The sequence below is a fragment of the Hoplias malabaricus genome, chromosome 11, assembly GCF_029633855.1.
Source record: "Hoplias malabaricus isolate fHopMal1 chromosome 11, fHopMal1.hap1, whole genome shotgun sequence".
Taxonomy (NCBI): domain Eukaryota; kingdom Metazoa; phylum Chordata; class Actinopteri; order Characiformes; family Erythrinidae; genus Hoplias; species Hoplias malabaricus.
This window is the reverse complement of record NC_089810.1, coordinates 30903946-30928387: the sequence shown is the minus strand read 5'-3', so window position 1 is coordinate 30928387 and position 24442 is coordinate 30903946. Positions and strand designations below refer to the sequence as shown.

Here is a 24442-nt window from a genome sequence, read left to right as displayed (position 1 = left end):
ATCTGGTTCAGCTTATAAATTAGATGGAAAAAGCATATCATGCCTAATGGCGCTCAGCCGCATTGGTCTATGGACTTTCTATAAAATCCTCTGCATGATTCCTTGGGCAGTCTTATCTTTAAGAGGAATTGTATTGACAGGACACAAACTGCAAGAATTGCCATATTATGTGCCACAGCCTAAATCTTTGTCCACACGTTTATTTCTGAGTGATTTCAATGAGCGCAATCTTATAAAACGTGAAAAGTAACATTGCGTTCTTTTCAAGACAGTAAATATTATGTCCTGCTATTTTGCATTATTCTTGAGAGCAGGTATTGATTTTTAGCTGAATTCAGCACTGACCAAATCATCTGAATTTTTGAATATGTCAATCCACTCTTGTCTCAGGGGAAACAGGATAAATTGAAATCTATTTTGGGCTACAAATTGTCTGTAGGAACCCTATTTGAATCTGTTTTTATGTAATGGAAAAAAAAAGTTTTTGGTTGAAAATGTAGACCTTGGAATCTCAAATCACTAATACCGGCATATCAATCTAAATCACACATCTTGGTGACCATAAACTAAACGTCAATCTGCACTTGGAGATGTACTGTAAAAAGAGAATGTAATCTGTTAATAAATGTACACATAGGATCCAAAATTTTGCTGTTAATCAAGTGCCAGTGGTGTAGGGGTATCATGCAAGATTCCCATTCTTGTAACCCGGGTTCGATTCCCGGCTGGCGCATCCACTGGGTTCCTTTTCATGACTTTGTAAAACAAGACAAAATGTATTGCCAAATGCTAAACACAGGTGTGAATATTATTGTGCTCTTTCAGGTGAGAAAGCAATATCTACAGCGAAAATTTTCTTTACTTCTGTGCTTTTATGTTCCCAGTGCCCTAATGATTACCACAATATCTCTGTACTGACTATTGTGTCGCCTCGTCCTGTTAGTGCTAACTGATATGTGACTAGAGGGAATACATTCACAAGTAAACCATCTTGTCTTAATCGAATTAAGTCCCAGCCATTAAAAATCGTTGGCTTTGGTTCCAAGATCTATATTCTGAATGAACTGCAAGAGACAGAGCTGTCTTAAGTCAACGAAAGTTGTTATGAGGTAGGCGGAATTTTACACTCAGTAACAACAGCCATAGAGCTCAGCTCACCAGACAGATTAAGCTCATCGCCTGCCTCTTGCAACCTCTACTCTCTTGTCCTCAACTTTATTTTTTAGTGAATTTCAAAGTGCACAACATTGTGAGGAAGGAAATGGCATAGCCAAGTCCTCGTGAAAGCCAAAGGACATGAGCAAACAGATGCATGAGCACATATAAAGCTTGTTACAACTTTATCAATTAGTGCAGAGGCCCAGTGGCCTAATGGATAAGGCATCAGCCTTCGGAGCTGAGGATTGTGGGTTCGAGTCCCATCTGGGTCAACTTATAAATTAGATGGAAAAAGCATATCATGCCTAATGGCGTTCAGCCGCATTGGTCTATGGACTTTCTATAAAATCCTCTGCATGATTCCTTGGGCAGTCTCATCTTTAAGAGGAATTGTATTGACAGGACACAAACTGCAAGAATTGCCATATTATGTGCCACAGCCTAAATCTTTGTCCACACGTTTATTTCTGAGTGATTTCAATGAGCGCAATCTTATAAAACGTGAAAAGTAACATTGCGTTCTTTTCAAGACAGTAAATATTATGTCCTGCTATTTTGCATTATTCTTGAGAGCAGGTATTGATTTTTAGCTGAATTCAGCACTGACCAAATCATCTGAATTTTTGAATATGTCAATCCACTCTTGTCTCAGGGGAAACAGGATAAATTGAAATCTATTTTGGGCTACAAATTGTCTGTAGGAACCCTATTTGAATCTGTTTTTATGTAATGGAAAAAAAAAGTTTTTGGTTGAAAATGTAGACCTTGGAATCTCAAATCACTAATACCGGCATATCAATCTAAATCAAGTGCCAGTGGTGTAGTGGTATCATGCAAGATTCCCATTCTTGTAACCCGGGTTCGATTCCTGGCTGGCGCATCCAATGGGTTCCTTTTCATGACTTTGTAAAACAAGACAAAATGTATTGCCAAATGCTAAACACAGGTGGGAATATTATTGTGCTCTTTCAGGTGAGAAAGCAATATCTACAGCGAAAATTTTCTTTACTTCTGTGCTTTTATGTTCCCAGTGCCCTAATGATTACCACAATATCTCTGTACTGACTATTGTGTCGCCTCGTCCTGTTAGTGCTAACTGATATGTGACTAGAGGGAATACATTCACAAGTAAACCATCTTGTCTTAATCGAATTAAGTCCCAGCCATTAAAAATCGTTGGCTTTGGTTCCAAGATCTATATTCTGAATGAACTGCAAGAGACACAGCTGTCTTAAGTCAACGAAAGTTGTTATGAGGTAGGCGGAATTTTACACTCAGTAACAACAGCCATACAGCTCAGCTCACCAGACAGATTAAGCTCATCGCCTGCCTCTTGCAACCTCTACTCTCTTGTCCTCAACTTTATTTTTAAGTGAATTTCAAAGTTAACAACATTGTGATGAAGGAAATGGCATAGCCAAGTCCGCGTGAAAGCCAAAGGACATGAGTAAACAGATGCATGAGCACATATAAAGCTTGTTACAATTTTATTAACTAGCGCAGAGGCCCAGTGGCCTAATGGATAAGGCATCAACCTTCGGAGCTGAGGATTGTGGGTTCGAGTCCCATCTGGGTCAACTTATAAATTAGATGGAAAAAGCATATCATGCCTAATGGCGTTCAGCCGCATTGGTCTATGGACTTTCTATAAAATCCTCTGCATGATTCCTTGGGCAGTCTTATCTTTAAGAGGAATTGTATTGACAGGACACAAACTGCAAGAATTGCCATATTATGTGCCACAGCCTAAATCTTTGTCCACACGTTTATTTCTGAGTGATTTCAATGAGCGCAATCTTATAAAACGTGAAAAGTAACATTGCGTTCTTTTCAAGACAGTAAATATTATGTCCTGCTATTTTGCATTATTCTTGAGAGCAGGTATTGATTTTTAGCTGAATTCAGCACTGACCAAATCATCTGAATTTTTGAATATGTCAATCCACTCTTGTCTCAGGGGAAACAGGATAAATTGAAATCTATTTTGGGCTACAAATTGTCTGTAGGAACCCTATTTGAATCTGTTTTTATGTAATGGAAAAAAAAAAGTTTTTGGTTGAAAATGTAGACCTTGGAATCTCAAATCACTAATACCGGCATATCAATCTAAATCACACATCTTGGTGACCATAAACTAAACGTCAATCTGCACTTGGAGATGTACTGTAAAAAGAGAATGTAATCTGTTAATAAGTGTACACATAGGATCCAAAATTTTGCTGTTAATCAAGTGCCAGTGGTGTAGTGGTATCATGCAAGATTCCCATTCTTGTAACCTGGGTTCGATTCCCGGCTGGCGCATCTACTGGGTTCCTCTTCATGACTTTGTAAAACAAGACAAAATGTATTGCCAAATGCTAAACACAGGTGTGAATATTATTGTGCTCTTTCAGGTGAGAAAGCAATATCTACAGCGAAAATTTTCTTTACTTCTGTGCTTTTATGTTCCCAGTGCCCTAATGATTACCACAATATCTCTGTACTGACTATTGTGTCGCCTCGTCCTGTTAGTGCTAACTGATATGTGACTAGAGGGAATACATTCACAAGTAAACCATCTTGTCTTAATCGAATTAAGTCCCAGCCATTAAAAATCGTTGGCTTTGGTTCCAAGATCTATATTCTGAATGAACTGCAAGGGACACAGCTGTCTTAAGTCAACGAAAGTTGTTATGAGGTAGGCGGAATTTTACACTCAGTAACAACAGCCATAGAGCTCAGCTCACCAGACAGATTAAGCTCATCGCCTGCCTCTTGCAACCTCTACTCTCTTGTCCTCAACTTTATTTTTTAGTGAATTTCAAAGTGCACAACATTGTGAGGAAGGAAATGGCATAGCCAAGTCCTCGTGAAAGCCAAAGGACATGAGTAAACAGATGCATGAGCACATATAAAGCTTGTTACAACTTGATCAATTAGTGCAGAGGCCCAGTGGCCTAATGGATAAGGCATCAGCCTTCGGAGCTGAGCATTGTGGGTTCGAGGTCCATCTGGGTCAACTTATAAATTAGATGGAAAAAGCATATCATGCCTAATGGCGTTCAGCCGCATTGGTCTATGGACTTTCTATAAAATCCTCTGCATGATTCCTTGGGCAGTCTTATCTTTAAGAGGAATTGTATTGACAGGACACAAACTGCAAGAATTGCCATATTATGTGCCACAGCCTAAATCTTTGTCCACACGTTTATTTCTGAGTGATTTCAATGAGCGCAATCTTATAAAACGTGAAAAGTAACATTGCGTTCTTTTCAAGACAGTAAATATTATGTCCTGCTATTTTGCATTATTCTTGAGAGCAGGTATTGATTTTTAGCTGAATTCAGCACTGACCAAATCATCTGAATTTTTGAATATGTCAATCCACTCTTGTCTCAGGGGAAACAGGATAAATTGAAATCTATTTTGGGCTACAAATTGTCTGTAGGAACCCTATTTGAATCTGTTTTTATGTAATGGAAAAAAAAAGTTTTTGGTTGAAAATGTAGACCTTGGAATCTCAAATCACTAATACCGGCATATCAATCTAAATCACACATCTTGGTGACCATAAACTAAACGTCAATCTGCACTTGGAGATGTACTGTAAAAAGAGAATGTAATCTGTTAATAAATGTACACATAGGATCCAAAATTTTGCTGTTAATCAAGTGCCAGTGGTGTAGTGGTATCATGCAAGATTCCCATTCTTGTAACCCAGGTTCAATTCCCGGCTGGCGCATCCACTGGGTTCCTTTTCATGACTTTGTAAAACAAGACAAAATGTATTGCCAAATGCTAAACACAGGTGTGAATATTATTGTGCTCTTTCAGGTGAGAAAGCAATATCTACAGCGAAAATTTTCTTTACTTCTGTGCTTTTATGTTCCCAGTGCCCTAATGATTACCACAATATCTCTGTACTGACTATTGTGTCGCCTTGTCCTGTTAGTGCTAACTGATATGTGACTAGAGGGAATACATTCACAAGTAAACCATCTTGTCTTAATCGAATTAAGTCCCAGCCATTAAAAATCGTTGGCTTTGGTTCCAAGATCTATATTCTGAATGAACTGCAAGGGACACAGCTGTCTTAAGTCAACGAAAGTTGTTATGAGGTAGGCGGAATTTTACACTCAGTAACAACAGCCATAGAGCTCAGCTCACCAGACAGATTAAGCTCATCGCCTGCCTCTTGCAACCTCTACTCTCTTGTCCTCAACTTTATTTTTTAGTGAATTTCAAAGTGCACAACATTGTGATGAAGGAAATGGCATAGCCAAGTCCTCGTGAAAGCCAAAGGACATGAGTAAACAGATGCATGAGCACATATAAAGCTTGTTACAACTTGATCAATTAGTGCAGAGGCCCAGTGGCCTAATGGATAAGGCATCAGCCTTCGGAGCTGAGCATTGTGGGTTCGAGGTCCATCTGGGTCAACTTATAAATTAGATGGAAAAAGCATATCATGCCTAATGGCGTTCAGCCGCATTGGTCTATGGACTTTCTATAAAATCCTCTGCATGATTCCTTGGGCAGTCTTATCTTTAAGAGGAATTGTATTGACAGGACACAAACTGCAAGAATTGCCATATTATGTGCCACAGCCTAAATCTTTGTCCACACGTTTATTTCTGAATGATTTCAATGAGCGCAATCTTATAAAACGTGAAAAGTAACATTGCGTTCTTTTCAAGACAGTAAATATTATGTCCTACTCTTTTGCATTATTCTTGAGAGCAGGTATTGATTTTTAGCTGAATTCAGCACTGACCAAATCATCTGAATTTTTGAATATGTCAATCCACTCTTGTCTCAGGGGAAACAGGATAAATTGAAATCTATTTTGGGCTACAAATTGTCTGTAGGAACCCTATTTGAATCTGTTTTTATGTAATGGAAAAAAAAAGTTTTTGGTTGAAAATGTAGACCTTGGAATCTCAAATCACTAATACCGGCATATCAATCTAAATCACACATCTTGGTGACCATAAACTAAACGTCAATCTGCACTTGGAGATGTACTGTAAAAAGAGAATGTAATCTGTTAATAAATGTACACATAGGATCCAAAATTTTGCTGTTAATCAAGTGCCAGTGGTGTAGTGGTATCATGCAAGATTCCCATTCTTGTAACCCGGGTTCGATTCCCGGCTGGAGCATCCACTGGGTTCCTTTTCATGACTTTGTAAAACAAGACAAAATGTATTGCCAAATGCTAAACACAGGTGTGAATATTATTGTGCTCTTTCAGGTGAGAAAGCAATATCTACAGCGAAAATTTTCTTTACTTCTGTGCTTTTATGTTCCCAGTGCCCTAATGATTACCACAATATCTCTGTACTGACTATTGTGTCGCCTCGTCCTGTTAGTGCTAACTGATATGTGACTAGAGGGAATACATTCACAAGTAAACCATCTTGTCTTAATCGAATTAAGTCCCAGCCATTAAAAATCGTTGGCTTTGGTTCCAAGATCTATATTCTGAATGAAATGCAAGAGACAGAGCTGTCTTAAGTCAACGAAAGTTGTTATGAGGTAGGCGGAATTTTACACTCAGTAACAACAGCCATAGAGCTCAGCTCACCAGACAGATTAAGCTCATCGCCTGCCTCTTGCAACCTCTACTCTCTTGTCCTCAACTTTATTTTTTAGTGAATTTCAAAGTGCACAACATTGTGAGGAAGGAAATGGCATAGCCAAGTCCTCGTGAAAGCCAAAGGACATGAGTAAACAGATGCATGAGCACATATAAAGCTTGTTACAACTTTATCGATTAGGGCAGAGGCCCAGTGGCCTAATGGATAAGGCATCAGCCTTCGGAGCTGAGGATTGTGGGTTCGAGTCCCATCTGGGTCAACTTATAAATTAGATGGAAAAAGCATATCATGCCTAATGGCGTTCAGCCGCATTGGTCTATGGACTTTCTATAAAATCCTCTGCATGATTCCTTGGGCAGTCTTATCTTTAAGAGGAATTGTATTGACAGGACACAAACTGCAAGAATTGCCATATTATGTGCCACAGCCTAAATCTTTGTCCACACGTTTATTTCTGAGTGATTTCAATGAGCGCAATCTTATAAAACGTGAAAAGTAACATTGCGTTCTTTTCAAGACAGTAAATATTATGTCCTGCTATTTTGCATTATTCTTGAGAGCAGGTATTGATTTTTAGCTGAATTCAGCACTGACCAAATCATCTGAATTTTTGAATATGTCAATCCACTCTTGTCTCAGGGGAAACAGGATAAATTGAAATCTATTTTGGGCTACAAATTGTCTGTAGGAACCCTATTTGAATCTGTTTTTATGTAATGGAAAAAAAAAGTTTTTGGTTGAAAATGTAGACCTTGGAATCTCAAATCACTAATACCGGCATATCAATCTAAATCACACATCTTGGTGACCATAAACTAAACTTCAATCTGCACTTGGAGATGTACTGTAAAAAGAGAATGTAATCTGTTAATAAGTGTACACATAGGATCCAAAATTTTGCTGTTAATCAAGTGCCAGTGGTGTAGTGGTATCATGCAAGATTCCCATTCTTGTAACCCGGGTTTGATTCCCGGCTGGCGCATCCACTGGGTTCCTTTTCATGACTTTGTAAAACAAGACAAAATGTATTGCCAAATGCTAAACACAGGTGTGAATATTATTGTGCTCTTTCAGGTGAGAAAGCAATATCTACAGCGAAAATTTTCTTTACTTCTGTGCTTTTATGTTCCCAGTGCCCTAATGATTACCACAATATCTCTGTACTGACTATTGTGTCGCCTCGTCCTGTTAGTGCTAACTGATATGTGACTAGAGGGAATACATTCACAAGTAAACCATCTTGTCTTAATCGAATTAAGTCCCAGCCATTAAAAATCGTTGGCTTTGGTTCCAAGATCTATATTCTGAATGAACTGCAAGAGACACAGCTGTCTTAAGTCAACGAAAGTTGTTATGAGGTAGGCGGAATTTTACACTCAGTAACAACAGCCATAGAGCTCAGCTCACCAGACAGATTAAGCTCATCGCCTGCCTCTTGCAACCTCTACTCTCTTGTCCTCAACTTTATTTTTTAGTGAATTTCAAAGTGCACAACATTGTGAGGAAGGAAATGGCATAGCCAAGTCCTCGTGAAAGCCAAAGGACATGAGTAAACAGATGCATGAGCACATATAAAGCTTGTTACAACTTTATCGATTAGTGCAGAGGCCCAGTGGCCTAATGGATAAGGCATCAGCCTTCGGAGCTGAGGATTATGGGTTCGAGTCCCATCTGGGTCAACTTATAAATTAGATGGAAAAAGCATATCATGCCTAATGGCGTTCAGCCGCATTGGTCTATGGACTTTCTATAAAATCCTCTGCATGATTCCTTGGGCAGTCTTATCTTTAAGAGGAATTGTATTGACAGGACACAAACTGCAAGAATTGCCATATTATGTGCCACAGCCTAAATCTTTGTCCACACGTTTATTTCTGAGTGATTTCAATGAGCGCAATCTTATAAAACGTGAAAAGTAACATTGCGTTCTTTTCAAGACAGTAAATATTATGTCCTGCTATTTTGCATTATTCTTGAGAGCAGGTATTGATTTTTAGCTGAATTCAGCACTGACCAAATCATCTGAATTTTTGAATATGTCAATCCACTCTTGTCTCAGGGGAAACAGGATAAATTGAAATCTATTTTGGGCTACAAATTGTCTGTAGGAACCCTATTTGAATCTGTTTTTATGTAATGGAAAAAAAAAGTTTTTGGTTGAAAATGTAGACCTTGGAATCTCAAATCACTAATACCGGCATATCAATCTAAATCACACATCTTGGTGACCATAAACTAAACGTCAATCTGCACTTGGAGATGTACTGTAAAAAGAGAATGTAATCTGTTAATAAATGTACACATAGGATCCAAAATTTTGCTGTTAATCAAGTGCCAGTGGTGTAGTGGTATCATGCAAGATTCCCATTCTTGTAACCCGGGTTCGATTCCCGGCTGGCGCATCCACTGGGTTCCTTTTCATGACTTTGTAAAACAAGACAAAATGTATTGCCAAATGCTAAACACAGGTGTGAATATTATTGTGCTCTTTCAGGTGAGAAAGCAATATCTACAGCGAAAATTTTCTTTACTTCTGTGCTTTTATGTTCCCAGTGCCCTAATGATTACCACAATATCTCTGTACTGACTATTGTGTCGCCTCGTCCTGTTAGTGCTAACTGATATGTGACTAGAGGGAATACATTCACAAGTAAACCATCTTGTCTTAATCGAATTAAGTCCCAGCCATTAAAAATCGTTGGCTTTGGTTCCAAGATCTATATTCTGAATGAAATGCAAGAGACAGAGCTGTCTTAAGTCAACGAAAGTTGTTATGAGGTAGGCGGAATTTTACACTCAGTAACAACAGCCATAGAGCTCAGCTCACCAGACAGATTAAGCTCATCGCCTGCCTCTTGCAACCTCTACTCTCTTGTCCTCAACTTTATTTTTTAGTGAATTTCAAAGTGCACAACATTGTGAGGAAGGAAATGGCATAGCCAAGTCCTCGTGAAAGCCAAAGGACATGAGTAAACAGATGCATGAGCACATATAAAGCTTGTTACAACTTTATCAATTAGTGCAGAGGCCCAGTGGCCTAATGGATAAGGCATCAGCCTTCGGAGCTGAGGATTGTGGGTTCGAGTCCCATCTGGGTCGACTTATAAATTAGATGGAAAAAGCATATCATGCCTAATGGCGTTCAGCCGCATTGGTCTATGGACTTTCTATAAAATCCTCTGCATGATTCCTTGGGCAGACTTATCTTTAAGAGGAATTGTATTGACAGGACACAAACTGCAAGAATTGCCATATTATGTGCCACAGCCTAAATCTTTGTCCACACGTTTATTTCTGAGTGATTTCAATGAGCGCAATCTTATAAAACGTGAAAAGTAACATTGCGTTCTTTTCAAGACAGTAAATATTATGTCCTGCTATTTTGCATTATTCTTGAGAGCAGGTATTGATTTTTAGCTGAATTCAGCACTGACCAAATCATCTGAATTTTTGAATATGTCAATCCACTCTTGTCTCAGGGGAAACAGGATAAATTGAAATCTATTTTGGGCTACAAATTGTCTGTAGGAACCCTATTTGAATCTGTTTTTATGTAATGGAAAAAAAAAGTTTTTGGTTGAAAATGTAGACCTTGGAATCTCAAATCACTAATACCGGCATATCAATCTAAATCACACATCTTGGTGACCATAAACTAAACGTCAATCTGCACTTGGAGATGTACTGTAAAAAGAGAATGTAATCTGTTAATAAATGTACACATAGGATCCAAAATTTTGCTGTTAATCAAGTGCCAGTGGTGTAGTGGTATCATGCAAGATTCCCATTCTTGTAACCCAGGTTCAATTCCCGGCTGGCGCATCCACTGGGTTCCTTTTCATGACTTTGTAAAACAAGACAAAATGTATTGCCAAATGCTAAACACAGGTGTGAATATTATTGTGCTCTTTCAGGTGAGAAAGCAATATCTACAGCGAAAATTTTCTTTACTTCTGTGCTTTTATGTTCCCAGTGCCCTAATGATTACCACAATATCTCTGTACTGACTATTGTGTCGCCTTGTCCTGTTAGTGCTAACTGATATGTGACTAGAGGGAATACATTCACAAGTAAACCATCTTGTCTTAATCGAATTAAGTCCCAGCCATTAAAAATCGTTGGCTTTGGTTCCAAGATCTATATTCTGAATGAACTGCAAGGGACACAGCTGTCTTAAGTCAACGAAAGTTGTTATGAGGTAGGCGGAATTTTACACTCAGTAACAACAGCCATAGAGCTCAGCTCACCAGACAGATTAAGCTCATCGCCTGCCTCTTGCAACCTCTACTCTCTTGTCCTCAACTTTATTTTTTAGTGAATTTCAAAGTGCACAACATTGTGATGAAGGAAATGGCATAGCCAAGTCCTCGTGAAAGCCAAAGGACATGAGTAAACAGATGCATGAGCACATATAAAGCTTGTTACAACTTGATCAATTAGTGCAGAGGCCCAGTGGCCTAATGGATAAGGCATCAGCCTTCGGAGCTGAGCATTGTGGGTTCGAGGTCCATCTGGGTCAACTTATAAATTAGATGGAAAAAGCATATCATGCCTAATGGCGTTCAGCCGCATTGGTCTATGGACTTTCTATAAAATCCTCTGCATGATTCCTTGGGCAGTCTTATCTTTAAGAGGAATTGTATTGACAGGACACAAACTGCAAGAATTGCCATATTATGTGCCACAGCCTAAATCTTTGTCCACACGTTTATTTCTGAATGATTTCAATGAGCGCAATCTTATAAAACGTGAAAAGTAACATTGCGTTCTTTTCAAGACAGTAAATATTATGTCCTACTCTTTTGCATTATTCTTGAGAGCAGGTATTGATTTTTAGCTGAATTCAGCACTGACCAAATCATCTGAATTTTTGAATATGTCAATCCACTCTTGTCTCAGGGGAAACAGGATAAATTGAAATCTATTTTGGGCTACAAATTGTCTGTAGGAACCCTATTTGAATCTGTTTTTATGTAATGGAAAAAAAAGTTTTTGGTTGAAAATGTAGACCTTGGAATCTCAAATCACTAATACCGGCATATCAATCTAAATCACACATCTTGGTGACCATAAACTAAACGTCAATCTGCACTTGGAGATGTACTGTAAAAAGAGAATGTAATCTGTTAATAAATGTACACATAGGATCCAAAATTTTGCTGTTAATCAAGTGCCAGTGGTGTAGTGGTATCATGCAAGATTCCCATTCTTGTAACCCGGGTTCGATTCCCGGCTGGCGCATCCACTGGGTTCCTTTTCATGACTTTGTAAAACAAGACAAAATGTATTGCCAAATGCTAAACACAGGTGTGAATATTATTGTGCTCTTTCAGGTGAGAAAGCAATATCTACAGCGAAAATTTTCTTTACTTCTGTGCTTTTATGTTCCCAGTGCCCTAATGATTACCACAATATCTCTGTACTGACTATTGTGTCGCCTCGTCCTGTTAGTGCTAACTGATATGTGACTAGAGGGAATACATTCACAAGTAAACCATCTTGTCTTAATCGAATTAAGTCCCAGCCATTAAAAATCGTTGGCTTTGGTTCCAAGATCTATATTCTGAATGAAATGCAAGAGACAGAGCTGTCTTAAGTCAACGAAAGTTGTTATGAGGTAGGCGGAATTTTACACTCAGTAACAACAGCCATAGAGCTCAGCTCACCAGACAGATTAAGCTCATCGCCTGCCTCTTGCAACCTCTACTCTCTTGTCCTCAACTTTATTTTTTAGTGAATTTCAAAGTGCACAACATTGTGAGGAAGGAAATGGCATAGCCAAGTCCTCGTGAAAGCCAAAGGACATGAGTAAACAGATGCATGAGCACATATAAAGCTTGTTACAACTTTATCGATTAGGGCAGAGGCCCAGTGGCCTAATGGATAAGGCATCAGCCTTCGGAGCTGAGGATTGTGGGTTCGAGTCCCATCTGGGTCAACTTATAAATTAGATGGAAAAAGCATATCATGCCTAATGGCGTTCAGCCGCATTGGTCTATGGACTTTCTATAAAATCCTCTGCATGATTCCTTGGGCAGTCTTATCTTTAAGAGGAATTGTATTGACAGGACACAAACTGCAAGAATTGCCATATTATGTGCCACAGCCTAAATCTTTGTCCACACGTTTATTTCTGAGTGATTTCAATGAGCGCAATCTTATAAAACGTGAAAAGTAACATTGCGTTCTTTTCAAGACAGTAAATATTATGTCCTGCTATTTTGCATTATTCTTGAGAGCAGGTATTGATTTTTAGCTGAATTCAGCACTGACCAAATCATCTGAATTTTTGAATATGTCAATCCACTCTTGTCTCAGGGGAAACAGGATAAATTGAAATCTATTTTGGGCTACAAATTGTCTGTAGGAACCCTATTTGAATCTGTTTTTATGTAATGGAAAAAAAAAGTTTTTGGTTGAAAATGTAGACCTTGGAATCTCAAATCACTAATACCGGCATATCAATCTAAATCACACATCTTGGTGACCATAAACTAAACTTCAATCTGCACTTGGAGATGTACTGTAAAAAGAGAATGTAATCTGTTAATAAGTGTACACATAGGATCCAAAATTTTGCTGTTAATCAAGTGCCAGTGGTGTAGTGGTATCATGCAAGATTCCCATTCTTGTAACCCGGGTTTGATTCCCGGCTGGCGCATCCACTGGGTTCCTTTTCATGACTTTGTAAAACAAGACAAAATGTATTGCCAAATGCTAAACACAGGTGTGAATATTATTGTGCTCTTTCAGGTGAGAAAGCAATATCTACAGCGAAAATTTTCTTTACTTCTGTGCTTTTATGTTCCCAGTGCCCTAATGATTACCACAATATCTCTGTACTGACTATTGTGTCGCCTCGTCCTGTTAGTGCTAACTGATATGTGACTAGAGGGAATACATTCACAAATAAACCATCTTGTCTTAATCGAATTAAGTCCCAGCCATTAAAAATCGTTGGCTTTGGTTCCAAGATCTATATTCTGAATGAACTGCAAGAGACACAGCTGTCTTAAGTCAACGAAAGTTGTTATGAGGTAGGCGGAATTTTACACTCAGTAACAACAGCCATAGAGCTCAGCTCACCAGACAGATTAAGCTCATCGCCTGCCTCTTGCAACCTCTACTCTCTTGTCCTCAACTTTATTTTTTAGTGAATTTCAAAGTGCACAACATTGTGAGGAAGGAAATGGCATAGCCAAGTCCTCGTGAAAGCCAAAGGACATGAGTAAACAGATGCATGAGCACATATAAAGCTTGTTACAACTTTATCGATTAGTGCAGAGGCCCAGTGGCCTAATGGATAAGGCATCAGCCTTCGGAGCTGAGGATTGTGGGTTCGAGTCCCATCTGGGTCAACTTATAAATTAGATGGAAAAAGCATATCATGCCTAATGGCGTTCAGCCGCATTGGTCTATGGACTTTCTATAAAATCCTCTGCATGATTCCTTGGGCAGTCTTATCTTTAAGAGGAATTGTATTGACAGGACACAAACTGCAAGAATTGCCATATTATGTGCCACAGCCTAAATCTTTGTCCACACGTTTATTTCTGAGTGATTTCAATGAGCGCAATCTTATAAAACGTGAAAAGTAACATTGCGTTCTTTTCAAGACAGTAAATATTATGTCCTGCTATTTTGCATTATTCTTGAGAGCAGGTATTGATTTTTAGCTGAATTCAGCACTGACCAAATCATCTGAATTTTTGAATATGTCAATCCACTCTTGTCTCAGGGGAAACAGGATAAATTGAAATCTATTTTGGGCTACAAATTGTCTGTAGGAACCCTATTTGAATCTGTTTTTATGTAATGGAAAAAAAAAGTTTTTGGTTGAAAATGTAGACCTTGGAATCTCAAATCACTAATACCGGCATATCAATCTAAATCACACATCTTGGTGACCATAAACTAAACTTCAATCTGCACTTGGAGATGTACTGTAAAAAGAGAATGTAATCTGTTAATAAGTGTACACATAGGATCCAAAATTTTGCTGTTAATCAAGTGCCAGTGGTGTAGTGGTATCATGCAAGATTCCCATTCTTGTAACCCGGGTTTGATTCCCGGCTGGCGCATCCACTGGGTTCCTTTTCATGACTTTGTAAAACAAGACAAAATGTATTGCCAAATGCTAAACACAGGTGTGAATATTATTGTGCTCTTTCAGGTGAGAAAGCAATATCTACAGCGAAAATTTTCTTTACTTCTGTGCTTTTATGTTCCCAGTGCCCTAATGATTACCACAATATCTCTGTACTGACTATTGTGTCGCCTCGTCCTGTTAGTGCTAACTGATATGTGACTAGAGGGAATACATTCACAAATAAACCATCTTGTCTTAATCGAATTAAGTCCCAGCCATTAAAAATCGTTGGCTTTGGTTCCAAGATCTATATTCTGAATGAACTGCAAGAGACACAGCTGTCTTAAGTCAACGAAAGTTGTTATGAGGTAGGCGGAATTTTACACTCAGTAACAACAGCCATAGAGCTCAGCTCACCAGACAGATTAAGCTCATCGCCTGCCTCTTGCAACCTCTACTCTCTTGTCCTCAACTTTATTTTTTAGTGAATTTCAAAGTGCACAACATTGTGAGGAAGGAAATGGCATAGCCAAGTCCTCGTGAAAGCCAAAGGACATGAGTAAACAGATGCATGAGCACATATAAAGCTTGTTACAACTTTATCGATTAGTGCAGAGGCCCAGTGGCCTAATGGATAAGGCATCAGCCTTCGGAGCTGAGGATTGTGGGTTCGAGTCCCATCTGGGTCAACTTATAAATTAGATGGAAAAAGCATATCATGCCTAATGGCGTTCAGCCGCATTGGTCTATGGACTTTCTATAAAATCCTCTGCATGATTCCTTGGGCAGTCTTATCTTTAAGAGGAATTGTATTGACAGGACACAAACTGCAAGAATTGCCATATTATGTGCCACAGCCTAAATCTTTGTCCACACGTTTATTTCTGAGTGATTTCAATGAGCGCAATCTTATAAAACGTGAAAAGTAACATTGCGTTCTTTTCAAGACAGTAAATATTATGTCCTGCTATTTTGCATTATTCTTGAGAGCAGGTATTGATTTTTAGCTGAATTCAGCACTGACCAAATCATCTGAATTTTTGAATATGTCAATCCACTCTTGTCTCAGGGGAAACAGGATAAATTGAAATCTATTTTGGGCTACAAATTGTCTGTAGGAACCCTATTTGAATCTGTTTTTATGTAATGGAAAAAAAAAGTTTTTGGTTGAAAATGTAGACCTTGGAATCTCAAATCACTAATACCGGCATATCAATCTAAATCACACATCTTGGTGACCATAAACTAAACGTCAATCTGCACTTGGAGATGTACTGTAAAAAGAGAATGTAATCTGTTAATAAATGTACACATAGGATCCAAAATTTTGCTGTTAATCAAGTGCCAGTGGTGTAGTGGTATCATGCAAGATTCCCATTCTTGTAACCCGGGTTCGATTCCCGGCTGGCGCATCCACTGGGTTCCTTTTCATGACTTTGTAAAACAAGACAAAATGTATTGCCAAATGCTAAACACAGGTGTGAATATTATTGTGCTCTTTCAGGTGAGAAAGCAATATCTACAGCGAAAATTTTCTTTACTTCTGTGCTTTTATGTTCCCAGTGCCCTAATGATTACCACAATATCTCTGTACTGACTATTGTGTCGCCTCGTCCTGTTAGTGCTAACTGATATGTGACTAGAGGGAATACATTCACAAGTAAACCATCTTGTCTTAATCGAATTAAGTCCCAGCCATTAAAAATCGTTGGCTTTGGTTCCAAGATCTATATTCTGAATGAACTGCAAGAGACACAGCTGTCTTAAGTCAACGAAAGTTGTTATGAGGTAGGCGGAATTTTACACTCAGTAACAACAGCCATAGAGCTCAGCTCACCAGACAGATTAAGCTCATCGCCTGCCTCTTGCAACCTCTACTCTCTTGTCCTCAACTTTATTTTTTAGTGAATTTCAAAGTGCACAACATTGTGAGGAAGGAAATGGCATAGCCAAGTCCTCGTGAAAGCCAAAGGACATGAGTAAACAGATGCATGAGCACATATAAAGCTTGTTACAACTTTATCAATTAGTGCAGAGGCCCAGTGGCCTAATGGATAAGGCATCAGCCTTCGGAGCTGAGGATTGTGGGTTCGAGTCCCATCTGGGTCGACTTATAAATTAGATGGAAAAAGCATATCATGCCTAATGGCGTTCAGCCGCATTGGTCTATGGACTTTCTATAAAATCCTCTGCATGATTCCTTGGGCAGACTTATCTTTAAGAGGAATTGTATTGACAGGACACAAACTGCAAGAATTGCCATATTATGTGCCACAGCCTAAATCTTTGTCCACACGTTTATTTCTGAGTGATTTCAATGAGCGCAATCTTATAAAACGTGAAAAGTAACATTGCGTTCTTTTCAAGACAGTAAATATTATGTCCTGCTATTTTGCATTATTCTTGAGAGCAGGTATTGATTTTTAGCTGAATTCAGCACTGACCAAATCATCTGAATTTTTGAATATGTCAATCCACTCTTGTCTCAGGGGAAACAGGATAAATTGAAATCTATTTTGGGCTACAAATTGTCTGTAGGAACCCTATTTGAATCTGTTTTTATGTAATGGAAAAAAAAAGTTTTTGGTTGAAAATGTAGACCTTGGAATCTCAAATCACTAATACCGGCATATCAATCTAAATCACACATCTTGGTGACCATAAACTAAACGTCAATCTGCACTTGGAGATGTACTGTAAAAAGAGAATGTAATCTGTTAATAAATGTACACATAGGATCCAAAATTTTGCTGTTAATCAAGTGCCAGTGGTGTAGTGGTATCATGCAAGATTCCCATTCTTGTAACCCGGGTTCGATTCCCGGCTGGCGCATCCACTGGGTTCCTTTTCATGACTTTGTAAAACAAGACAAAATGTATTGCCAAATGCTAAACACAGGTGTGAATATTATTGTGCTCTTTCAGGTGAGAAAGCAATATCTACAGCGAAAATTTTCTTTACTTCTGTGCTTTTATGTTCCCAGTGCCCTAATGATTACCACAATATCTCTGTACTGACTATTGTGTCGCCTCGTCCTGTTAGTGCTAACTGATATGTGACTAGAGGGAATACATTCACAAGTAAACCATCTTGTCTTAATCGAATTAAGTCCCAGCCATTAAAAATCGTTGGCTTTGGTTCCAAGATCTATATTCTGAATGAACTGCAAGAGACACAGCTGTCTTAAGTCAACGAAAGTTGTTATGAGGTAGGCGGAATTTTACACTCAGTAACAACAGCCATAGAGCTCAGCTCACCAGACAGATTAAGCTCATCGCCTGCCTCTTGCAACCTCTACTCTCTTGTTTGTGGGTTCGAGTCCCATCTGGGTCAACTTATAAATTAGATGGAAAAAGCATATCATGCCTAATGGCGTTCAGCCGCATTGGTCTATGGACTTTCTATAAAATCCTCTGCATGATTCCTTGGGCAGTCTTATCTTTAAGAGGAATTGTATTGACAGGACACAAACTGCAAGAATTGCCATATTATGTGCCACAGCCTAAATCTTTGTCCACACGTTTATTTCTGAGTGATTTCAATGAGCGCAATCTTATAAAACGTGAAAAGTAACATTGCGTTCTTTTCAAGACAGTAAATATTATGTCCTGCTATTTTGCATTATTCTTGAGAGCAGGTATTGATTTTTAGCTGAATTCAGCACTGACCAAATCATCTGAATTTTTGAATATGTCAATCCACTCTTGTCTCAGGGGAAACAGGATAAATTGAAATCTATTTTGGGCTACAAATTGTCTGTAGGAACCCTATTTGAATCTGTTTTTATGTAATGGAAAAAAAAAGTTTTTGGTTGAAAATGTAGACCTTGGAATCTCAAATCACTAATACCGGCATATCAATCTAAATCACACATCTTGGTGACCATAAACTAAACTTCAATCTGCACTTGGAGATGTACTGTAAAAAGAGAATGTAATCTGTTAATAAGTGTACACATAGGATCCAAAATTTTGCTGTTAATCAAGTGCCAGTGGTGTAGTGGTATCATGCAAGATTCCCATTCTTGTAACCCGGGTTCAATTCCCGGCTGGCGCATCCAATGGGTTCCTTTTCATGACTTTGTAAAACAAGACAAAATGTATTGCCAAATGCTAAACACAGGTTTGAATATTATTGTGCTCTTTCAGGTGAGAAAGCAATATCTACAGCGAAAATTTTCTTTACTTCTGTGCTTTTATGTTCCCAGTGCCCTAATGATTACCACAATATCTCTGTACTGACTATTGTGTCGCCTCGTCCTGTTAGTGCTAACTGATATGTGACTAGAGGGAATATATTCACAAGTAAACCATCTTGTCTTAATCGAATTAAGTCCCAGCCATTAAAAATCGTTGGCTTTGGTTCCAAGATCTATATTCTGAATGAACTGCAAGAGACACAGCTGTCTTAAGTCAACGAAAGTTGTTATGAGGTAGGCGGAATTTTACACTCAGTAACAACAGCCATAGAGCTCAGCTCACCAGACAGATTAAGCTCATCGCCTGCCTCTTGCAACCTCTACTCTCTTGTCCTCAACTTTATTTTTTAGTGAATTTCAAAGTGCACAACATTGTGATGAAGGAAATGGCATAGCCAAGTCCTCGTGAAAGCCAAAGGACATGAGTAAACAGATGCATGAGCACATATAAAGCTTGTTACAACTTTATCAATTAGTGCAGAGGCCCAGTGGCCTAATGGATAAGGCATCAGCCTTCGGAGCTGAGGATTGTGGGTTCGAGTCCCATCTGGGTCAACTTATAAATTAGATGGAAAAAGCATATCATGCCTAATGGCGTTCAGCCGCATTGGTCTATGGACTTTCTATAAAATCCTCTGCATGATTCCTTGGGCAGTCTTATCTTTAAGAGGAATTGTATTGACAGGACACAAACTGCAAGAATTGCCATATTATGTGCCACAGCCTAAATCTTTGTCCACACGTTTATTTCTGAGTGATTTCAATGAGCGCAATCTTATAAAACGTGAAAAGTAACATTGCGTTCTTTTCAAGACAGTAAATATTATGTCCTGCTATTTTGCATTATTCTTGAGAGCAGGTATTGATTTTTAGCTGAATTCAGCACTGACCAAATCATCTGAATTTTTGAATATGTCAATCCACTCTTGTCTCAGGGGAAACAGGATAAATTGAAATCTATTTTGGGCTACAAATTGTCTGTAGGAACCCTATTTGAATCTGTTTTTATGTAATGGAAAAAAAAAGTTTTTGGTTGAAAATGTAGACCTTGGAATCTCAAATCACTAATACCGGCATATCAATCTAAATCACACATCTTGGTGACCATAAACTAAACTTCAATCTGCACTTGGAGATGTACTGTAAAAAGAGAATGTAATCTGTTAATAAATGTACACATAGGATCCAAAATTTTGCTGTTAATCAAGTGCCAGTGGTGTAGTGGTATCATGCAAGATTCCCATTCTTGTAACCCGGGTTCGATTCCCGGCTGGCGCATCCACTGGGTTCCTTTTCATGACTTTGTAAAACAAGACAAAATGTATTGCCAAATGCTAAACACAGGTGGGAATATTATTGTGCTCTTTCAGGTGAGAAAGCAATATCTACAGCGAAAATTTTCTTTACTTCTGTGCTTTTATGTTCCCAGTGCCCTAATGATTACCACAATATCTCTGTACTGACTATTGTGTCGCCTCGTCCTGTTAGTGCTAACTGATATGTGACTAGAGGGAATACATTCACAAGTAAACCATCTTGTCTTAATCGAATTAAGTCCCAGCCATTAAAAATCGTTGGCTTTGGTTCCAAGATCTATATTCTGAATGAACTGCAAGAGACACAGCTGTCTTAAGTCAACGAAAGTTGTTATGAGGTAGGCGGAATTTTACACTCAGTAACAACAGCCATAGAGCTCAGCTCACCAGACAGATTAAGCTCATCGCCTGCCTCTTGCAACCTCTACTCTCTTGTCCTCAACTTTATTTTTTTAGTGAATTTCAAAGTGCACAACATTGTGATGAAGGAAATGGCATAGCCAAGTCCTCGTGAAAGCCAAAGGACATGAGTAAACAGATGCATGAGCACATATAAAGCTTGTTACAACTTTATCAATTAGTGCAGAGGCCCAGTGGCCTAATGGATAAGGCATCAGCCTTCGGAGCTGAGGATTGTGGGTTCGAGTCCCATCTGGGTCAACTTATTAATTAGATGGAAAAAGCATATCATGCCTAATGGCGCTCAGCCGCATTGGTCTATGGACTTTCTATAAAATCCTCTGCATGATTCCTTGGGCAGTCTTATCTTTAAGAGGAATTGTATTGACAGGACACAAACTGCAAGAATTGCCATATTATGTGCCACAGCCTAAATCTTTGTCCACACGTTTATTTCTGAGTGATTTAAATGAGCGCAATCTTATAAAACGTGAAAAGTAACATTGCGTTCTTTTCAAGACAGTAAATATTATGTCCTGCTATTTTGCATTATTCTTGAGAGCAGGTATTGATTTTTAGCTGAATTCAGCACTGACCAAATCATCTGAATTTTTGAATATGTCAATCCACTCTTGTCTCAGGGGAAACAGGATAAATTGAAATCTATTTTGGGCTACAAATTATCTGTAGGAACCCTATTTGAATCTGTTTTTATGTAATGGAAAAAAAAAAGTTTTTGGTTGAAAATGTAGACCTTGGAATCTCAAATCACTAATACCGGCATATCAATCTAAATCACACATCTTGGTGACCATAAACTAAACGTCAATCTGCACTTGGAGATGTACTGTAAAAAGAGAATGTAATCTCTTAATAAGTGTACACATAGGATCCAAAATTTTGCTGTTAATCAAGTGCCAGTGGTGTAGTGGTATCATGCAAGATTCCCATTCTTGTAACCCGGGTTCGATTCCCGGCTGGCGCATCCACTGGGTTCCTTTTCATGACTTTGTAAAACAAGACAAAATGTATTGCCAAATGCTAAACACAGGTGTGAATATTATTGTGCTCTTTCAGGTGAGAAAGCAATATCTACAGCGAAAATTTTCTTTACTTCTGTGCTTTTATGTTCCCAGTGCCCTAATGATTACCACAATATCTCTGTACTGACTATTGTGTCGCCTCGTCCTGTTAGTGCTAACTGATATGTGACTAGAGGGAATACATTCACAAGTAAACCATCTTGTCTTAATCGAATTAAGTCCCAGCCATTAAAAATCGTTGGCTTTGGTTCCAAGATCTATATTCTGAATGAACTGCAAGAGACACAGCTGTCTTAAGTCAACGAAAGTTGTTATGAGGTAGGCGGAATTTTACACTCAGTAACAACAGCCATAGAGCTCAGCTCACCAGACAGATTAAGCTCATCGCCTGCCTCTTGCAACCTCTACTCTCTTGTCCTCAACTTTATTTTTTAGTGAATTTCAAAGTGCACAACATTGTGATGAAGGAAATGGCATAGCCAAGTCCTCGTGAAAGCCAAAGGACATGAGTAAACAGATGCATGAGCACATATAAAGCTTGTTACAACTTGATCAATTAGTGCAGAGGCCCAGTGGCCTAATGGATAAGGCATCAGCCTTCGGAGCTGAGGATTGTGGGTTCGAGTCCCATCTGGGTCAACTTATAAATTAGATGGAAAAAGCATATCATGCCTAATGGCGCTCAGCCGCATTGGTCTATGGACTTTCTATAAAATCCTCTGCATGATTCCTTGGGCAGTCTTATCTTTAAGAGGAATTGTATTGACAGGACACAAACTGCAAGAATTGCCATATTATGTGCCACAGCCTAAATCTTTGTCCACACGTTTATTTCTGAGTGATTTCAATGAGCGCAATCTTATAAAACGTGAAAAGTAACATTGCGTTCTTTTCAAGACAGTAAATATTATGTCCTGCTATTTTGCATTATTCTTGAGAGCAGGTATTGATTTTTAGCTGAATTCAGCACTGACCAAATCATCTGAATTTTTGAATATGTCAATCCACTCTTGTCTCAGGGGAAACAGGATAAATTGAAATCTATTTTGGGCTACAAATTGTCTGTAGGAACCCTATTTGAATCTGTTTTTATGTAATGGAAAAAAAAAAGTTTTTGGTTGAAAATGTAGACCTTGGAATCTCAAATCACTAATACCGGCATATCAATCTAAATCACACATCTTGGTGACCATAAACTAAACTTCAATCTGCACTTGGAGATGTACTGTAAAAAGAGAATGTAATCTGTTAATAAGTGTACACATAGGATCCAAAATTTTGCTGTTAATCAAGTGCCAGTGGTGTAGTGGTATCATGCAAGATTCCCATTCTTGTAACCCGGGTTCGATTCCCAGCTGGCGCATCCAATGGGTTCCTTTTCATGACTTTGTAAAACAAGACAAAATGTATTGCCAAATGCTAAACACAGGTGTGAATATTATTGTGCTCTTTCAGGTGAGAAAGCAATATCTACAGTGAAAATTTTCTTTACTTCTGTGCTTTTATGTTCCCAGTGCCCTAATGATTACCACAATATCTCTGTACTGACTATTGTGTCGCCTCGTCCTGTTAGTGCTAACTGATATGTGACTAGAGGGAATACATTCACAAGTAAACCATCTTGTCTTAATCGAATTAAGTCCCAGCCATTAAAAATCGTTGGCTTTGGTTCCAAGATCTATATTCTGAATGAACTGCAAGAGACACAGCTGTCTTAAGTCAACGAAAGTTGTTATGAGGTAGGCGGAATTTTACACTCAGTAACAACAGCCATAGAGCTCAGCTCACCAGACAGATTAAGCTCATCGCCTGCCTCTTGCAACCTCTACTCTCTTGTCCTCAACTTTATTTTTTAGTGAATTTCAAAGTGCACAACATTGTGATGAAGGAAATGGCATAGCCAAGTCCTCGTGAAAGCCAAAGGACATGAGTAAACAGATGCATGAGCACATATAAAGCTTGTTACAACTTGATCAATTAGTGCAGAGGCCCAGTGGCCTAATGGATAAGGCATCAGCCTTCGGAGCTGAGGATTGTGGGTTCGAGTCCCATCTGGGTCAACTCATAAATTAGATGGAAAAAGCATATCATGCCTAATGGCGCTCAGCCGCATTGGTCTATGGACTTTCTATAAAATCCTCTGCATGATTCCTTGGGCAGTCTTATCTTTAAGAGGAATTGTATTGACAGGACACAAACTGCAAGAATTGCCATATTATGTGCCACAGCCTAAATCTTTGTCCACACGTTTATTTCTGAGTGATTTCAATGAGCGCAATCTTATAAAACGTGAAAAGTAACATTGCGTTCTTTTCAAGACAGTAAATATTATGTCCTGCTATTTTGCATTATTCTTGAGAGCAGGTATTGATTTTTAGCTGAATTCAGCACTGACCAAATCATCTGAATTTTTGAATATGTCAATCCACTCTTGTCTCAGGGGAAACAGGATAAATTGAAATCTATTTTGGGCTACAAATTGTCTGTAGGAACCCTATTTGAATCTGTTTTTATGTAATGGAAAAAAAAAAAGTTTTTGGTTGAAAATGTAGACCTTGGAATCTCAAATCACTAATACCGGCATATCAATCTAAATCACACATCTTGGTGACCATAAACTAAACTTCAATCTGCACTTGGAGATGTACTGTAAAAAGAGA

At 38.6% G+C, this 24442-nt stretch overlaps 30 non-coding genes across 30 annotated transcripts; all 30 read left to right on the top strand.

Annotated features, from left to right (window-relative positions):
• The first annotated feature begins 662 nt into the window (after nt 1-662).
• trnag-ccc (transfer RNA glycine (anticodon CCC)) lies at nt 663-733 on the top strand. The gene has a single exon. It is a non-coding gene; the product is annotated as a tRNA-Gly (tRNA).
• Nucleotides 734-1357: 624 nt separating this feature from the next.
• Nucleotides 1358-1430, top strand: trnar-ucg (transfer RNA arginine (anticodon UCG)). Its single transcript has one exon. It is a non-coding gene; the product is annotated as a tRNA-Arg (tRNA).
• Nucleotides 1431-1967: 537 nt separating this feature from the next.
• trnag-ccc (transfer RNA glycine (anticodon CCC)) lies at nt 1968-2038 on the top strand. Its single transcript has one exon. It is a non-coding gene; the product is annotated as a tRNA-Gly (tRNA).
• Nucleotides 2039-2662: 624 nt separating this feature from the next.
• Nucleotides 2663-2735, top strand: trnar-ucg (transfer RNA arginine (anticodon UCG)). The gene has a single exon. It is a non-coding gene; the product is annotated as a tRNA-Arg (tRNA).
• Nucleotides 2736-3388: 653 nt separating this feature from the next.
• Nucleotides 3389-3459, top strand: trnag-ccc (transfer RNA glycine (anticodon CCC)). The gene has a single exon. It is a non-coding gene; the product is annotated as a tRNA-Gly (tRNA).
• Nucleotides 3460-4808: 1349 nt separating this feature from the next.
• Nucleotides 4809-4879, top strand: trnag-ccc (transfer RNA glycine (anticodon CCC)). The gene has a single exon. It is a non-coding gene; the product is annotated as a tRNA-Gly (tRNA).
• A 1349-nt stretch (nt 4880-6228) lies between these two features.
• On the top strand, nt 6229-6299 carry trnag-ccc (transfer RNA glycine (anticodon CCC)). Its single transcript has one exon. It is a non-coding gene; the product is annotated as a tRNA-Gly (tRNA).
• Nucleotides 6300-6923: 624 nt separating this feature from the next.
• On the top strand, nt 6924-6996 carry trnar-ucg (transfer RNA arginine (anticodon UCG)). Its single transcript has one exon. It is a non-coding gene; the product is annotated as a tRNA-Arg (tRNA).
• A 652-nt stretch (nt 6997-7648) lies between these two features.
• trnag-ccc (transfer RNA glycine (anticodon CCC)) lies at nt 7649-7719 on the top strand. Its single transcript has one exon. It is a non-coding gene; the product is annotated as a tRNA-Gly (tRNA).
• A 624-nt stretch (nt 7720-8343) lies between these two features.
• trnar-ucg (transfer RNA arginine (anticodon UCG)) lies at nt 8344-8416 on the top strand. Its single transcript has one exon. It is a non-coding gene; the product is annotated as a tRNA-Arg (tRNA).
• Nucleotides 8417-9068: 652 nt separating this feature from the next.
• Nucleotides 9069-9139, top strand: trnag-ccc (transfer RNA glycine (anticodon CCC)). The gene has a single exon. It is a non-coding gene; the product is annotated as a tRNA-Gly (tRNA).
• Nucleotides 9140-9763: 624 nt separating this feature from the next.
• trnar-ucg (transfer RNA arginine (anticodon UCG)) lies at nt 9764-9836 on the top strand. The gene has a single exon. It is a non-coding gene; the product is annotated as a tRNA-Arg (tRNA).
• A 652-nt stretch (nt 9837-10488) lies between these two features.
• trnag-ccc (transfer RNA glycine (anticodon CCC)) lies at nt 10489-10559 on the top strand. The gene has a single exon. It is a non-coding gene; the product is annotated as a tRNA-Gly (tRNA).
• A 1348-nt stretch (nt 10560-11907) lies between these two features.
• trnag-ccc (transfer RNA glycine (anticodon CCC)) lies at nt 11908-11978 on the top strand. The gene has a single exon. It is a non-coding gene; the product is annotated as a tRNA-Gly (tRNA).
• Nucleotides 11979-12602: 624 nt separating this feature from the next.
• On the top strand, nt 12603-12675 carry trnar-ucg (transfer RNA arginine (anticodon UCG)). Its single transcript has one exon. It is a non-coding gene; the product is annotated as a tRNA-Arg (tRNA).
• Nucleotides 12676-13327: 652 nt separating this feature from the next.
• On the top strand, nt 13328-13398 carry trnag-ccc (transfer RNA glycine (anticodon CCC)). Its single transcript has one exon. It is a non-coding gene; the product is annotated as a tRNA-Gly (tRNA).
• Nucleotides 13399-14022: 624 nt separating this feature from the next.
• On the top strand, nt 14023-14095 carry trnar-ucg (transfer RNA arginine (anticodon UCG)). Its single transcript has one exon. It is a non-coding gene; the product is annotated as a tRNA-Arg (tRNA).
• A 652-nt stretch (nt 14096-14747) lies between these two features.
• On the top strand, nt 14748-14818 carry trnag-ccc (transfer RNA glycine (anticodon CCC)). The gene has a single exon. It is a non-coding gene; the product is annotated as a tRNA-Gly (tRNA).
• Nucleotides 14819-15442: 624 nt separating this feature from the next.
• Nucleotides 15443-15515, top strand: trnar-ucg (transfer RNA arginine (anticodon UCG)). The gene has a single exon. It is a non-coding gene; the product is annotated as a tRNA-Arg (tRNA).
• Nucleotides 15516-16167: 652 nt separating this feature from the next.
• Nucleotides 16168-16238, top strand: trnag-ccc (transfer RNA glycine (anticodon CCC)). Its single transcript has one exon. It is a non-coding gene; the product is annotated as a tRNA-Gly (tRNA).
• A 624-nt stretch (nt 16239-16862) lies between these two features.
• On the top strand, nt 16863-16935 carry trnar-ucg (transfer RNA arginine (anticodon UCG)). Its single transcript has one exon. It is a non-coding gene; the product is annotated as a tRNA-Arg (tRNA).
• A 652-nt stretch (nt 16936-17587) lies between these two features.
• trnag-ccc (transfer RNA glycine (anticodon CCC)) lies at nt 17588-17658 on the top strand. The gene has a single exon. It is a non-coding gene; the product is annotated as a tRNA-Gly (tRNA).
• A 1153-nt stretch (nt 17659-18811) lies between these two features.
• trnag-ccc (transfer RNA glycine (anticodon CCC)) lies at nt 18812-18882 on the top strand. The gene has a single exon. It is a non-coding gene; the product is annotated as a tRNA-Gly (tRNA).
• Nucleotides 18883-19506: 624 nt separating this feature from the next.
• Nucleotides 19507-19579, top strand: trnar-ucg (transfer RNA arginine (anticodon UCG)). The gene has a single exon. It is a non-coding gene; the product is annotated as a tRNA-Arg (tRNA).
• Nucleotides 19580-20231: 652 nt separating this feature from the next.
• Nucleotides 20232-20302, top strand: trnag-ccc (transfer RNA glycine (anticodon CCC)). The gene has a single exon. It is a non-coding gene; the product is annotated as a tRNA-Gly (tRNA).
• Nucleotides 20303-20927: 625 nt separating this feature from the next.
• On the top strand, nt 20928-21000 carry trnar-ucg (transfer RNA arginine (anticodon UCG)). The gene has a single exon. It is a non-coding gene; the product is annotated as a tRNA-Arg (tRNA).
• Nucleotides 21001-21653: 653 nt separating this feature from the next.
• On the top strand, nt 21654-21724 carry trnag-ccc (transfer RNA glycine (anticodon CCC)). The gene has a single exon. It is a non-coding gene; the product is annotated as a tRNA-Gly (tRNA).
• Nucleotides 21725-22348: 624 nt separating this feature from the next.
• trnar-ucg (transfer RNA arginine (anticodon UCG)) lies at nt 22349-22421 on the top strand. Its single transcript has one exon. It is a non-coding gene; the product is annotated as a tRNA-Arg (tRNA).
• A 653-nt stretch (nt 22422-23074) lies between these two features.
• trnag-ccc (transfer RNA glycine (anticodon CCC)) lies at nt 23075-23145 on the top strand. The gene has a single exon. It is a non-coding gene; the product is annotated as a tRNA-Gly (tRNA).
• Nucleotides 23146-23769: 624 nt separating this feature from the next.
• Nucleotides 23770-23842, top strand: trnar-ucg (transfer RNA arginine (anticodon UCG)). Its single transcript has one exon. It is a non-coding gene; the product is annotated as a tRNA-Arg (tRNA).
• The last annotated feature ends 600 nt before the right edge of the window (nt 23843-24442 follow it).